The following is an 8,574-nucleotide window of genomic DNA, read 5'->3' on the forward strand; positions in this document are numbered from 1 at the left end:
CCTTTGGAAATATTACCTGAATGGTACTTCTTTCCCGTATTTCAAATCCTCCGTACAGTACCCAATAAGTTATTGGGTGTTCTTTTAATGGTTTCAGTGCCAACGGGATTATTGACAGTACCCTTTTTGGAGAATGTTAATAAATTCCAAAATCCATTTCGTCGTCCAGTGGCTACAACAGTCTTTTTGATCGGTACCGCAGTAGCTCTTTGGTTAGGTATTGGAGCAACATTACCTATTGATAAATCTCTAACTTTAGGTCTTTTTCAAATTGATTGAACTGTGAAATACCATGACGTATGTATCTAGGGAATAGTCGCTTCAAAATGAATCCTCCCTAGATACATTTCTTAAATTTCATTATAGATCCATTATAGATCTATTTCGAATATACGGATCGGGTTGTGCTAAAGATTCAAAACCAATTTGATTCTTCTCTTTCTTTATTTGATTCTTCTCTCTTTCTTTATAATTCTTCATTTCTTTCTTTATTCTTTATAAAATATAAAATAAAAAGATGAAATAATTCCAATGGATTTAAAACTTATTCTTAGGTAAATCAATTGTGAAATGTTTCTGTAAAATGTCCAATATCCGTTTTACATCTTCTATGCGCAAATGTTCAATTCTCATAAGATCTTCTTGACTCTTACTCAAAAGGTCCAATAATGTATGTATATTGGACCTTTTGAGACAATTATAGGTTCTGGGAGGCAATTCTGATTGGTCAATAAAAATACATTCCAATGCAATTCCTTTTTTGTTTTTCTTTAGATTAGCCAATTTATCCTGAAAGGTAAAAAAAGGTACAGTACCCCTGTTTAGATTGTTTAGATTGTCCTCTAAATTTATGTCCTCTTCCTCCCCATGTAGAAAAGGAATAAATAAATCAATCAAATTACGGGAAGCTTCGTGAAGTGCTTCTTTAGGAGTTAAACTTCCATTCGTCCATATTTCTAGAAAAAGTATCTCTTGTTTCTCATTCCCATTCCCATAAGAATGAATACTATGATTCGCATTTCGAACAGGCATGGATACAGCCTCTATAGGATAACTTCCATCTTGATCGTTATTTGGGGTTTTCATACGATATCCGCGATCCCTCTCGATTTGTAATCCAATACACAAATCAATTGGTTCTGTCAGGCTAGCTATATGCTGTGTAGTATCAACCATTTTCACAGAAGGTGGCGAGATGATATCTTGAGCAGTTACGCATCTCGGACCCCTGACGAAAATAGATGCGTCGCAAGTTCCATACAGATTACTTCTCAATACAATTTCTTTCAAATTCATGAAAATTTCATGTACTGATTCTTCAATACCGACTATCGTAGAATATTCATGTGGTATCTTATCAGATTTTGCGCGTGTGATACATGTTCCTTCTATTTCTCCAAGTAAAGCCCTTCGCATAGCGATACCTATCATATCTGCTTGACCTTTCATAAGCGGGGACAGAATGAAACGTCCATAGGAAAGGCGCTTACTGTCTGTTCTTGATTCAACACACTTCCACTGTAGTGTCCGAGTGGATACTGCTACTTCCTCTCGAACCATACTAATATTATTGATCAGATCATTGAATCATTTATTTCTCTTGAAATCAGTTCAATTCTTATTTCTACACACGCCTTTTTTTAGGAGGTCTACATCCATTATGTGGCATAGGGGTTACGTCACGTACGAAACTTAATAGTATACCACTTCTGCGAATGGCTCGTAATGCTGCATCTCTTCCGAGACCAGGACCCTTTATCATGACTTCTGCTCGTTGCATACCCTGATCCACTACTGTACGAATAGCATTTCCTGCTGCGGTTTGAGCAGCAAATGGTGTCCCTCTTCTTGTGCCTCTGAATCCACAAGTACCAGCGGAGGACCAAGAAACCACCCGACCTCGCATATCCGTAACAGTTACAATGGTATTGTTGAAACTCGCTTGAACATGAATAACTCCTTTTGGTATTCTACGTCCATTCTTACGTGAACTAATACGCCCATTCCTACGCGAACCAATTCTTGGTATAGGTTTTGTCATATTTTAGCATCTCATAAATATGAGTCAGAGATATACGGATATATCCATTTCATGTCAAAACAGATCCTTTATTTGTACAACGGGTCCCTTACTTTAGAAAGGCCCTTTTTAGAAAGATTACCCTTGTCTCTGTTTATGTCTCGGATTGAAACAAATTACTATAATTCGTCCTCGCCTACGGATCAGTCGACATTTTTCGCAAATTTTACGAACAGAAGCCCTTATTTTCATATTTGTCATTCCTTAATTCCGAATCTACTCTTTTGAAGAAAATAAGTCTCTTGAAATTTTGAACCTCGAATTGTATCCCCATGGAAGAAATGTTTAAAAAGTCACCTAATCGTTCGAACCTTTGTTGCGAAGTCTATAAATTATACGTCCCTTGGTTGAATCATAACGACTTACTTCGATTTTGACTCTATCTCCTGGTAGTATCCGTATAAAACTACGTCGGATCCTCCCCGAAACATAACCTAGAATCAGATCTTCATTATCTAAACGAACCCGGAACATACCATTTGGAAGTGATTCAGTAATTAAACCTTCATGAATCAATTTTTGTTCTTTCATTTCAGGTAACCCCCTTGAAGTATCAACTAATGGAGGAGGAGTGATATTAGACAACCTGCCTTTTCTCTCTTTTTCACAAATCGAAAGTTACGGATCAAATTCGGATATTCAGAAGGATCACCATATATAACATAAAATTTCTCCTCCAATTCTTTTTAGTCGAGCTTCTCGATCTGTCATTATACCTCGAGAAGTAGAAAGAATTACAATACCTATTCCACCTAAAATCCTAGGAATTCGTTTATAGTTGGAATAGATTCGTAGACCGGGTCGGCTGATACACTTTAAAATATTTCTATATGTTCCTTTCTGATTCCTTCTATGTCGCAGGGTTAAAACCAAGAAATATTTCTTGTTTTCTCGATGTTTCCTAACATTTTCAATAAAACCTTCTCGTAGAAGTATTTTAATAATGTTTTCGGTTATATTAGTAGATGCTATTCGAGCTGTTCTTTTTTTATCCATGTCAGCATTTCTTATAGAAGTTATTATATCGGCAATAGTGTCCTTACTCATGACGAACTATAATTATTAGGGCTTCCCCATTTTGATATAATCAACATGTTCTGTTTTTTTTTTTTCTTGATTTTCATTTTCACTTTCAATTTTTTTTTTTATGAATTATTAAAGGTATATGCATAAGACACAATCTACTAATGGATTTGATCTACTTCAGATACCCTACTATATAATGGTCTCATCTACTAGTCTTTATAATACCTCAGGAGCTAATGAGACTATTTTAGTGAAATTCAACTGTCTCAATTCCCGAGCGATCGCGCCAAAAACTCGAGTTCCTTTTGGATTTCCTTCTTGATCAATGACAACCGCTGCATTGTCATCATATCGTATTATCATACCGTTGTCACGTTTGAGTTCTTTACATGTACGTACAATTACAGCTCTGATCACTTCTGATCTTTCGAGAGGCATATTGGGTACTGCTTCTTTGATTACAGCAACAATAACATCACCGATATGAGCATATCGGCGATTACTAGCTCCGATTATTCGAATACACATCAATTCTCGAGCCCCGCTGTTGTCCGCTACATTCAAATGGGTCTGAGGTTGAATCATATCATTTTTTTTTTTTTGAATCTCTTATTTCAATGCAAAGGGCGAAGGAAAAAAGAAAGAAATATTGTCTGTCCAGAAATAAATAAATCTGCAATTGTATTTTTCATCAAAAATACTCCTTTCTTTTGGTTTCACATCCCTATCCCACAATAACGAATTGAGTTCGTATAGGCATTTTGCACGCAGCTATTGAAATAGCTGCTCTGGCTACAGTTTCTGAGACTCCGCCCATTTCATAAAGTATTCGACCCGGTTTAACGACGGATACCCAATATTCGGGGGATCCCTTACCCGAACCCATACGTGTTTCTGTGGGTCTGACTGTAACGGGTTTGTCGGGAAATATACGTACCCAGATTTTTCCACCACGACGCGCATATCGTGTCATTGCTCGTCGCCCTGCTTCTATTTGTCTAGATGTGATCCAAGCGGGTTCAAGTGCCTGAAGAGCGTATCTACCGAAACAAATACGATTGCCTCGATAAGATATTCCCTTCATTCTTCCTCTATGTTGTTTACGGAATCTGGTTCTTTTGGGGTTATAGTTGATGGTTGTTTCTCAACCCCATCTCTACTGCAGAACCGGACATGAGAGTTTCGTCTCATCCAGCTCCTCGCGAATGAAACGATTCAATAATATTACAAATACACATGTATTTAATGAATAATACACTGAATCATGGGATTTCTTGATAGTTAATCCATCATGTAGGAATCTGTATATCTTGTATATACAGCAGCTAGACGTATCTTTCTATTTCGATTTATAATTTATAGGACGTATATTTCTATTTATGGATAATGAATGCCTTTCTTTTTATAACGAATCCTTCTTTTGGCCTTTACTGAATGGAATCGCCCAAAATTTTGCAATCCAATAAGGAAAGGTTCGCGGGCGAATATTGACTCTTTAAAATCTGCTTCATTCGTAGGGTCAACCCATGACCTTTCAGAATAAATAAAAGGGTTCTTGGTTGGTTTCGCCATCCCACCCAATGAATCATTAGGATTCGTTTTTAATAGAATCTTGTGCAGTCACAGGTTCCGTCGTTCCCATAGCTTCTCCATTAATGGTTAGGTCTGAACTCTACAGTGGAGCTCCCAATTTCATTTGTTCCCGAGTCAATCTCCTCAGTCTCTATTGACTCGAGGCTCTTTATTATTTTCATTTTTCCTATGAACCGGATTCATCTACTTATAAACGAATCCGTATTGATGCTTTATCACGCTGCCTTTTATGAGATGATTCATAGACCATACATATTGGAATCATATAGCATTGATTGATATTCTCCTCCTTTCTTTCTCTCACCCCTCCTTTTACCCATATCCCTCTATTTTCGCTTTACAAACCATAATCAGATTTTTTTTTCCTTTATGAAAAAAAAAAAAACGATTTCAGTTGCTACAACTATATGATCAACACATCATATAGTGACTGCTTTCTTGGATCTCGATAATACGAAGCAATGAGCTGGTTATTAGTTCTCTAGTTATTAGTTATGGGCTGGTCCATTGTTTTTTTTTTTTTTGAATCCAACTCTAAAGAAAAAACCAACGAGTCACACACTAAGCATAGCAATTCTACCAAATGATCAATCGAATTTTTATTCAACCCTATATAATTATAATTAATAATTAGAAATAATTAATAATTCTAATTAGAATTGTTCATTTTTGATTGAAGGGAAAAAGAATGAATGAAAGAGTTTGTCATTTTTTGTTCTATCGCAGTATAGAATGGGAAGGAAAGACCCATTATTGCTCATCTACAAATATCCAAATTTTGATGCCTAATACCCCATAGATAGTTCGAACTGTATAGGAACAATGATCAATTTTAGCTCGAATGGTTTGTAGGGGAACCCTACCTTCTCTGATCCATTCGACACGTGCAATTTCTTTTCCGTCGATACGCCCTGCAATTTGCACTTGAATTCCTTTTGTATCAGCTTGTTCAGTTAATTCAATAGCTTTTTTCATTGCCTTTCGAAACGAAACTCTATTCTTTAATTGTAGAGCTATATATTCTGCAAGAATATTAGGTTGTCCATAAGGTTTTGCAACTCTTGTGATAGCAATGTTAAGTCTCCGGTTCACAGAACGAAACCCTTTTTGTACATTGATCCGTAATTCTTCGATTCCTCGCGTTCGACCCTCTATTAACAAATTTGGGAATCCAATATAGATTATGACCTGAATTAGGTCGATTTTTTTTTTAATCTCTATATGTGCAATTCCTTCTGAACCAGATCTCATATTTTTTTGTACATAATTCTTGATACAATCCCGTATTTTTTCATCTTCCTGGAGACCCCTGGAATAACTTTTGGGTTGTGCGAACCAAAGGGAACGATGACTTTGGTTTGCACCAAGTCGGAAACCAAGTGGATTTATTTTTTTTCCCATATCATATTTATCCCGATCTCTTTCTCTCTCTATATATATCTATTTATCTCTATTCCAATTCGGAAACCGAAGGAGGCAGAAGTTTATCTCTCTCTCTCTTTCTCTAGGTATCTCTCTATTATAGTATCCTTAAATACACCTTTATTCTCTAAAAGAAAATCTTGTTCAGTTTTCGTTTTAGATTGATCTTTCAAAACGATATTTATATGACAGGTGGGTCTTTTTATCGGATAACTACGTCCTCGAGCCCGAGGTTTTAACTTTTTAATGATAGTACCCCCATTGACTTCGGCTTGACTAATGACTAAATCAGCTTCGTTGAAACCCTTATTGTGACTAGCATTTGCTGCTGCAGAATAAACCAATTTTAAAATGGGATAAGATGCTCGATAAGGCATAAGTTCTAGTAGCATAAGTGTTTCCTCATAGGAACGCCCACGAATCTGATCAATGACTCTTCGTGCTTTGTGAGCAGACATACATATATGTTGAGCTAAAGCTTGTACTTCTGTACTAGAGCTCTTCTTCTTCCTATGCTTTTTCATGCTCCTCTTCCACCTTCTCCACTTTGACATAAGGGTTACCTCCCACCAATGAATGACGAGCACCTATTTCACTTTATTAACGACGAGATCCATTATTGTTTCTCGCGTGTCCCTGGAAAGTCAGAGTCGGTGCGAATTCTCCCAATTTGTGACCCACCATACGATCTATTATATAAATGGGTAAATGTTCTTTTCCATTATGAATAGCAATTGTATGGCCTATCATTGTGGGTATAATGGTAGATGCTCGGGACCAAGTTACTATTATCTCTTTCTCCTCCCTCATGTTGAGCTTCTCAATTTTTCCCAATAAATGATTAGCTACAAAAGGATTTTTTTTTAGTGAACGCGTCACAGCTGATTACTCCTTTTTTTTTTATTTACTTATGAAATAAAACTATGAAATAAAGTTGATTTACTTCAACTTAAGAAAATATTATTGTTGGTTAGTTCATGATCGAATATCATACTTTCGTTCTGTATCAATCTGAAATTAATGTACGTTCCTAAAAATAAAAATGACTTTATTGGTATTGTATGTCCATGTATCTCAGTATGAAAGAAAGTAAGAAAGACTCAATAAGAAACACTCAATACAATAATAATTAATTGTATGGTAGAAATTGTATCCTTTAAAGGAGATTGACTCCTTTAGCTTTAGAGAGAGAGGAGGGGCGGATGTAGCCAAGTGGATCAAGGCAGTGGATTGTGAATCCACCATGCGCGGGTTCAATTCCCGTCGTTCGCCCACCGATTACTTATCCTATTCGATTTTCAATATTCCTATTTACTTTACTATTTACGGCGACGAAGAATATAAATATCACTATATTTATTCCTTTTTCTACTTCTTCTTCCAAGCGCAGGATAGCCCCAAGGGGTTGTGGGTTTTTTTCTACCAATTGGGGCCCTCCCTTCACCACCCCCATGGGGATGGTCTACAGGGTTCATAGCTACTCCTCTTACTACAGGACGCTTACCTAGCCAACACTTAGATCCGGCTCTACCCAAATTTTTCTGGTTCACCCCAACATTACCCACTTGTCCGACTGTTGCTAAGCAGTTTTTGTATATCAAACGGACCTCCCCAGATGGTAATCTTAATGTGGCCGATTTACCCTCTTTTGCAATCAGTTTCGCTACAGCACCTGCTGCTCTAGCTAATTGTCCACCCTTTCCAAGTGTGATTTCTATGTTATGTATGGCCGTGCCTAAGGGCATATCGGTTGAAGTAGATTCTTCTTTTTGATCAATAAAAACCCCTTCCCAAACTGTACAAGCTTCTTCCAAAGCATACGGCTTTCTGGATGTATATGATGATATCTAGACAGATGGATCTTATATGAATCGTATGATGAAGTACCGCATGAGTGAATATATAGGAATCCAAATCTGCCGAATCACTCATGTTATGATCTTATACATCCTAGGTCTCTTCGTTCCGTCATCTGGCTTATGTTCTTCATGTAGCATTCAGACCGAATGACTCTATGAAATTACGTCGATACTTCCACATATTACGGGTAACGTAGGAGACATCTCTATTTTTCCCCGGGGGATCTTTAGAATTACCACTGCTTAGCTTTCAATTCGCCTCTGACCATCAAATGAAATGTGAATAACCCGTCCTCCTCTCTTTGAAACAAGGGGCGCTTCCGGTTCTGCCCGTGCTTCAAACAATTTTGTCTTCTCCATATTACCATATCTCTAGAGTCAATAATTTGATATGAGGAACTACTGAACTCAATCACTTGCTGCCGTTACTCTTCAGTTTTCTGTTGAGGTCTATCCCGTAGAGGTACTCAAATTGCGATCAGTGATCGATTTCTAGGTTTCGTCGTAAACCTAATTGGTTACTTCCAATTACGTAAATCAATAGTTCAAACCGCACTCAAAGGTAGGGCATTTCCCATTGATATAGGAACTTCT

This window comes from Tasmannia lanceolata, unplaced genomic scaffold (genome assembly GCF_043159265.1).
Source record: "Tasmannia lanceolata isolate RefF3 unplaced genomic scaffold, GAP_Taslan_0.1 ptg000937l, whole genome shotgun sequence".
NCBI classification, from domain to species: domain Eukaryota; kingdom Viridiplantae; phylum Streptophyta; class Magnoliopsida; order Canellales; family Winteraceae; genus Tasmannia; species Tasmannia lanceolata.